The sequence below is a fragment of the Aedes aegypti genome, unplaced genomic scaffold (genome assembly GCF_002204515.2).
Source record: "Aedes aegypti strain LVP_AGWG unplaced genomic scaffold, AaegL5.0 Primary Assembly AGWG_AaegL5_hic_scaff_19_PBJ_arrow, whole genome shotgun sequence".
Lineage (NCBI taxonomy): Eukaryota > Metazoa > Arthropoda > Insecta > Diptera > Culicidae > Aedes > Aedes aegypti.
In genome coordinates this window covers 168,906-177,345 of record NW_018735489.1, presented here as the reverse complement: position 1 = coordinate 177,345, position 8,440 = coordinate 168,906, and positions in this window count along the sequence as shown.

Sequence of the window (8,440 nt, the reverse complement as noted above, 5' to 3'; positions counted from 1 at the left end):
TCAGGATGTTTTCTGCGTTGACTGAATCCTCAACATCGGTTTCGAATATATTGTCGTCTTTCGTTAACCTTCCATTGCACCTGCGGCCAACACGGATATCATTTGATGTCTATATCCAAACTCGCGACACAAATTGAGTTAAAACAGGATTCGCTTATGATGGTGGCTCATTGCTGAATGCACGTTTCTGAACATGTCAACGGCTAATGTTTCGAACAAAGCTTGAACGTATACTCAATGTAGCTTTCATCACGAACGTTCTGTGTGAATCAGTACTGGAACAACTGAGTCACACCAGTACTTCAGATAGATGAATGTCCCTGACGAGCAGTGACCCAGAAAATCAATACGCCACTTCACACCAGTTCGTTATCAGGCACATCTCTCTGGTTCGACCACATCGGTTCCGGAGGTCCGATCTGCTCGACACAAGTGTACATGACTGTCACTAGTGTTTCACGAATCTTCTCGACACAATCGTCTATCTTGGGCCACCAAACCTTTTTTGTCCTCTCAACGACGCTTGCATAACACTCATGCGCGGATAGACCTCAGTCATGTGCCACAGCGTAATTATATGTGGTCGAGAAGTTGTATGTGATATGAGCCTGTCCTCCTCTTAACTAAACATCTTGGTGAATGCTATTTTAGATTTGAAACCACCTTGAATAGCGCTTCACATTCGTCTGTCCAATGTCCTGTTCGCAGTGCCTACTAGCAACTTTTCGAAGAGTTTCATCTTTCGGTTTGTCTTGCTGTCCGCTACTCTGAATGAGAGTAGAGCTGGCTTCTGCGGAGGTGAGTTGTCACCAGATCGATTAATGTAATTTTCTGTCGTCTGTCAAAACGCTTCACACATAACTCTAAATTGCACATTACTATGACCATTGCGTCAGCTAACATTCTGTTGTCTCACTGGCTCGAATTAAATTCAATAGTTATTAGGAGCTGAATACGGAAGAACCCAGACGTTCAATTTCGCGGGGCACCGGGCGAAGTCGAAAGACTTAAAACCCAAGAATTTCAGTGACTCTATCAATCAGTAATAGGAGATTTGCCTACCACGCAGCATATTGCAACTGAACTTTTCACTCCCCATACAAATCGACAAGCTGCCTTCTCTTTTCTGTATTGAAAGTATTTCGTCCAAAATCCGCTGAGACGCTCTAGCTTGCAATGAATAACTTGAATTCTGTCCATGCATTCCGTTTTCTTTGAAGAAGCACCGCTCCATAAACCTTCTGTGACTTGCACTCACAATACAGCTTAGGTCCTTTTCTTTTTTCCGCGTCGAAATAATCCAAATACTATTATTCTCACCTACTGCGGCCATTGCATTTACGCTTGCGGTGCTGCTGAATGTCTTTTTTGCGCCTAGGTTGTTTCCATAACATCGGGCTTGCCTCGTCGCCGAGCCAATTCGTGCAACCGGCGCGCCTTATTTTTGCCGCCAATGGTCTTGACTCAATTCCTCCAGCATGTTCTCACCTGCTCCCCAATCTGTATTCAACTGTCTTTGGTGAAGAGTGTTATCTGCTCACTTTCTGACTAAACTGTTTTAACTTGATCCGAAACTTCGTTTCCCACGCGCAGATCTCAGCAACGTTCACTTTCTTACAATCACTCTATATATACCGAAGTCCTTAGATCATCTGTTTAAACGTCAATCCTCAGGATCTGCTGTCTATGTGCCAGCGTCTATCTTATGCAGTGTCTCTAGCTTCATGGAGTACCCGAACCTGGCTTGCTCCATCAGTAATTTGACTACGACCTGTCTCACTAACATGACCTGAACTATATCGATAGTACTCTTAGTATCAACGCAAGCATATACTATAACCAAAAGTACACAGAGTTCATACGTTACTAATCCTCTTTTTTGGAGTAAATTCATTGTTTCTAACTTTTAACGCTGACAACCGTTTATGGTCTTGAACGTGGTCTCCAAGTTCGATGCTTCGGACATCACTAGCTGTGATTGCACTTGATCGTACAGGGATTTTTACGGTCTGAAGCAACATTGCATATTCGATTAGGACCCAACGATTCCTATATCTTGAATCATATGAGTGGCAAAAATAGCATTGGTTGTCCTTCAAACAAATACTGGCTCAGTTGTTTGTGCTTACCACCATGGTAGGTCTTTACTGATACACACGGCTTGAATTCACATGGCCCTGATTTAGGAATCTCGGTCTGGCTGCATGCTCCTTATTCAATAGTACTTTCACGGGACCGGCTATAGAGTCGTCTCCGGCATAGTTAAGGACTGTGTTCCACGACAGCGATGACACGCATGAAGCAACCGACGTCACCCGGATGGTCAAAAGAATCAGTAACCAGGTAGTAGTTACTCGTTCGACTAATACACTTGTTTCTGCAGCTTATCTGATAGTTTTTCGTTCACGTTGTCCGCGGGAGTCTACGCGAGGCACGACGGAAAAGTTCGTGTAGCATGGTTGGACCGTATGTCGTCGATGGCGTATTTCTACTGTAATATACCTTTGAAACTGCGGCGAGACATTTCCGCGGATCTCTGGAGTTTCTAGTTGATGTGACCCTAGTCAAAACCAACTTTCCAGAACGTTGCAGGTGCCTTGGCTGTTTGATCACCAACGATTCTGTTGTCCGCTTTTTCGCTACATAGAATTTCGCTTCTAAGTTCCTTTTCTCCAGCACTCGCATCATTGCCAGTGAAGTTTCCTGAAATTTTGCATTCGGTTCATGTTGAAGCGTAACAGGTTGACATTTTTGTCATTATCCGTAGTAAGTGTGCCACACACTCCCGACACTGGCTGATCTCTTCATTTGCGTACGTTCACGTTCTCATGTGATAATGTTTAGCTGCTGCAGACCCGATTCCTAATAGAGACATGCCGGTTCTCGATCCGCGCTACCTCAAACATTAAGTGTATCTTTCTCCCATGGCGTAGAAAATGGTATGGTTATCCTTCTCTCTGCCTCGTCGACGTCTTGAACAGCTGCTTGATGCGTTTTCCGTAGTGGTGGACCCGACCAGGCTCGTAATTTCGGGTGAAATTGATTCTTTTTTCACGGTGTTATCTAGCTGTTTTCTATAATTGTTAACAATCCCCAAACAACTAAATGGCAGTGAAAAACAAGCTAGCGCTTTGCCTCGTTGCTAAGATTGAGCCTCATCGACTCATGTACTCCGAAATTTTCTAACAAGTGTCATTTTATGTGTTACAAATATCTCTAAAAATAAAAAATCAGGAGATCTTTCCATTTCGGGGTTGCATTTGCTCACTTGTCAATATCATTAATGGTTATACTGTTGTTAGTATCATACTCTACATAAAATTTTGTGCTCCCTGAATCCGAATATGCTTATTCAAAATCTTAACAATGCAATATTTATTAAATACGTAATAGTTAATTGTTCAAGAATTACGCCGGAAAATACGCCTAATGATGCAACTTGTTCCTAAGGAATCCATTGATATCTAACGAAATTCAATTACTTTCAAACCATTTGACGCTAATTGGTACGAGTTTTTTGGTGATGAAATCTGTGTTTGCGATATATCTCAAGCATCCGTCACACCAAACTTTCAGGTTTTATACCACGTTCCAAGATCCTATCGTTTAATGAATAGAAGTTCATAAGCTGTGTTTGTCAATACTGCACACGTAGCATGATATTTTGAAAACTTACGCTAATTTTTGTTCATAATAATAAACATTCTTGTAACGCAAGAAACTTCACAACAACAACAATTCAATAGTTACGACAAGCAACGTACATTTACTTGTAGTCTTACATTGATAAACTTGTGCTTCCATTACGAATAAATAACAAGATCGTGTGATACGATCGATCAATTTCCCCTTCTGATCAATTACACGATTTTATTTATTCGTAATGGAGCACAAATATCAATGTAAGCTACAGTAAATGTACGTTGCTTGTCGTAAACTATTGTAGAATTGTGTGTTGTGAAGTTTTTTGCGTTAAAGAATGTTTATTATTATGACAATAACGTAAAATTTCAAAATCATGCACGGTGCAGTATTGACAAACAGCTATGAACTTCTATTCATAAACAAGGATTTGAACATGGTATAAACCTGAAAGTTTGTGAGGATGCTTGAGATATATCCGCAAACCAGATTTCATCACAAAAACTCGTACCAATTAGCTCAAATGGTTGAAATAATTGAATTTCTGTTAGATATCAATGGATTCCTTAGGAAATTGCATACATTTAGGCGTTTTCCGCGTAATTCTTGAAATTTAACTATTCGTTATTTATATAAATATTGCATTGTTAAGATTTTGATAAGCATATTCGGATTCAGGGAGCACAATTTTTCATGTAGAGTTGTACTAAAAACTAACATTAATGATATTGACAAGTGATCAAATTCACCCCGAAATGAGATCTCCTGATTTTTTATTTTAGAGATATTTGTTAACACTAAAATGACACTTGTTAGAAAATTTCGGTACATGAGTCGATGAGGCTCATCTTCGTACTTGTTTTTCTGCATTTAGTTGTTTGGGATTGTTAACATTATAGAAAACAGACTAGAAACACCGTGAAAAAATGATCAATTTCACCCGAAATTACGGTACCATCGAAACGCATCAGAGCTGTTCAAGACGTCGACGAGCAGGAGAAGGATAACCGATACATTTTCTACGCCATGGGAGAAAATACATTCATGTTTGAGGTAGGCGGAGTCGAGAAACCCATGGTTATTGATTCGGGTGCAGCAGCTAACATTATCAACCAGAGAACGTGAAAGCAAATGAAGGAGATGCAAGTGTCGGTGTGGCACATTACTACGGATAATGACAAAAATTTCACCTGTTACGCTTCAAATGAACCAATGCAAATTTCAGGAAACTTCATGGCAATGATCAGTGCTGGAGAAAGGAACTTAGAAGCGAAATTTTATGTAGCGAAAGCAGGACAACAGAATCTGTTGGGTGATCAAACAGCCAAGGCACTGCACGTTCTGAAAGTTGGTTTTGACTTGGGTCACATCACTGAAACTCCAGAAGCGGAATTTCCGAAGTTCAAAGGTATTACAGTAGAAATACCCATCGACGATACGGTCCAACCTGTACAACAAGCTTTTCGTCGTGCTCCGTATGCTCCCGAGGACAAAGTGAACGAAAAACTTCAGATGCTGCAGAAACAAGGTATTATCGAACGAGTAACTGTACTATCACCATGGGTTTCTCCGATGGTTCCCGTTTGAAATCATCCGGTGACGTACGGCTATGCATTGACATGCGTCGGGCAAACCAAGCTGTCTTGAGGGAAACACATCCTTTACCTCTAGTGGATGAGATTCTTGGGTCCGTAACCGGTGCGAAAATGTTTTCCAAAATTGACATCAAAGATGCATATCACCAACTAGAGATATCCGAAAGATCAAGACCTATAACCACGTTCATTACCAAGAACGGGTTGTTCAGGTAATTTAAAAGTTTAGTAAAGCGAAAAAAATAAAACAATTTAACATCTCCAATATATAATGAATTTAAACATAACATCTTGTATTTTCTGTTATACTATACTTTTCTCTAGATATAAGAGACTTATGTTCGATATCAGTTGCAGGTTTAGAAGGAGTCAAAGTGTACCTTGATGACATAGTAGTGTTCGGGTCATCGAAAGAGGAGCACGATAGACGCTTGCAAGCAGTCTTGAAACGTTTAAAAGAGTATAAGGTTCTTTTAAATAGTGAGAAATGCGTGTTTTGAAGCGAAGGAAATCGAATTTTCAGGTCACATGTTAAATGAACATGGTGTTAGTCCAACAGAAAGCCGAGTTGACGCGATTAAACACTTTAGAACACCTAAGACAGTAGCAGAATTGAGAGTTTCTTAGGTTTGATAACATATGTTGGACGATTTATTCCAAACCTTGCGGCTAAAACGTAACCTTTGAGATTGCTTCTGCGCGCAGGATCCGTGTTTTTATGGAAAGAGCTCCAACAAAAGACTTTCGACACAATAATTGCGGCAGTAGGTGATATAAGATATTTGGGATATTTCGACCGAAAAAAGAAAACTAAGCTGATTGTGGATGCAAGTCCAGAAGGTTTAGGAGCGGTGCTTCTTCAAGAAAACGATGATGGACAGAATCAAGTTATTTCATTTGCAAGTAGAGCTCTCACGGATTTGGAACGAAAATACTTTCAAACAGAAAGAGAAGCACTTGCTATTGTATGGGGAGTTGAAAAGTTCAGTTTGTATCTGCTTGGTACAAAATTCATCCTTATTACTGATTGTAGAGCACTGAAATTCTTGTTTAGTCCTCGATCTCGCCCGTGCCCGCGAATTGAACGTTGGGTTCTTCGTATTCAGTCCTATAACTATGAAATTAAGTTCGAGCCAGGAACAACAAATTTAGCTGACGCATTGTCTAGATTGTCAATTAGTAGCTTGAAGCGTTTTGACAAGACGACAGAAAATTACATTAATCGTCTGGTGGACAACTCACTCCCAGAAGCCGTTACTCTCATTCAAGTAGCGGAAGCAACAAAGAAAGATGAAACTCTTCAAAGTTGCTAGAGGCACTTCGAACAGGACATTGGACAGACGAATTGAAGGTATTCAAGTGTTTCAAATCTGAAATACATTCAGCCAAAGATGTTTTGTTAAGAGGAGACAGGCTCATAATTCCAACAACACTTCGACCACAGATATTACGCTGTGCACATGATGGTCATCCGCGCATGAGTGTTATGAAGCGTCGTTTAAGACAAAAAGTTTGGTGGCCCAAGATAGACGATTGTGTCGAGAAATTCGTGAAACACTGTGAATCATGTACACTTGTGTCAGCGGTCGGACCTCCGGAACCGATGTGTCGAACCAGGATGCCTGATAAACCTTGGTGTGAAGTGGCCATTGATTTTCTGGGTCCACTGCCGTCAGGACATTCTCTACTAGTACTGGTTGACTATTTTAGTAGATTCACAGAAGTGGTCGTGATGAAGCATACCACAACTGAGTTAACGATTCAAGCTTTATTCGAAACATTTAGCCGTTTAGGTGTTCCAGAAACGTTGAGATCAGACAATGAGCCACAATTCATAAGCGAATCTTTTTAATCATTTTGTCGCGAGTTTGGTATAGATCATCAAAAGACATCACCGTATTTGCCGCAGGCAAATGGAGAGGTTGAACGAATGAACAGTACTATTCTGAAACGATTGAGGATCAGTCAAGCAGAAAACTCAGTTGATTGGAAATGGGATCTGCGCAGTTTCCTACTGATGTTTAATTCCACTCCACATTCAACGACTGGCGAGGCTCCTTCAGCTTTAATGTTCGGCAGAGTGCTCCGCGACAAAATTCCTAGTATCCACAACGCGAACAAACCATGGATCGAGGGAGTCAAAGATCAGGATTGGGAGAGAAAACTAACAGCAGCAGAATCAACGAACCGACAAAGAAATGCTCAACAAAATCCGCTAGAAGAAGGGGATATCGTTGTGGCGAAAAGAATAGCAAAAGAAAACAAACTGTCTACGAACTACAGTAGCGAAAAGTTTCAGGTTGTGCGACAGGGATCGGAGGCTGAAATTCGGTCATAAGAAACAGGTAAAATCTATCGCAGGAATATAACCCATATCAAGTTCATTGGTGAACGACCATCAGAATTGGATACATCGAATCTGACTGAAAATCAGATAGGAGAACCACCAAGTGTCCGTCGTAGTCATCGGGAAATGAAACGTCCAGAGTACCTCAAGAACTATGTGCAAACCTTATTAGATTAAAACTATTTTGTAAGGGAGGAGTGTGATATCGGAGACAGATCTAGTTAGCCTTGATATAATAATGTACATGAGAGCCAGTTTTAATCAGGTGGTTAACACGAACCGGTCAATATACGAGTTGTACTATTCCTAATCGAGTTTAATATATTCTCTTGCTATTTCCGAAAAGTGTTTATTGTGTCTTCCGGTATTTCCGAATCATCGATTCTACATAAAGCTTTAATATTATTTAGTTCTTTTTTGTAAAAGTGAACTAAATAATATTCGTGAGAAAGCCCTTTCCGAACAATGCCAGATTGGGTTCTCTTTTTCATAATGATTACTTGGACTGAAAACTATGAAAATCAATGAAAATCACGTTTTCCTACACATTTCAGCCCATACAAAATGTATGGGAAAAATTTCACCGGTGGAATATTTTGAAACCTTCTGATTATGAAAATATAACCCAAATACTGAACTCTAATGAAAAAAAATCCGAGGTACATTCGATTTGCATAATCTGCTGGTTAAGACATAGCGTGAGAGGAACACTATTGGCGGCGAGCTGAATATCGTCCTCAGTCAATCTATCTTCGGTTAAGACGCTAGCAAATTTTCGTGCAAAATGTTGACAAATGTCATTCGGAGTGGAAGCTACGGTGCCATTGAGCATCATGGAGGACGACAGGCCAGCTTC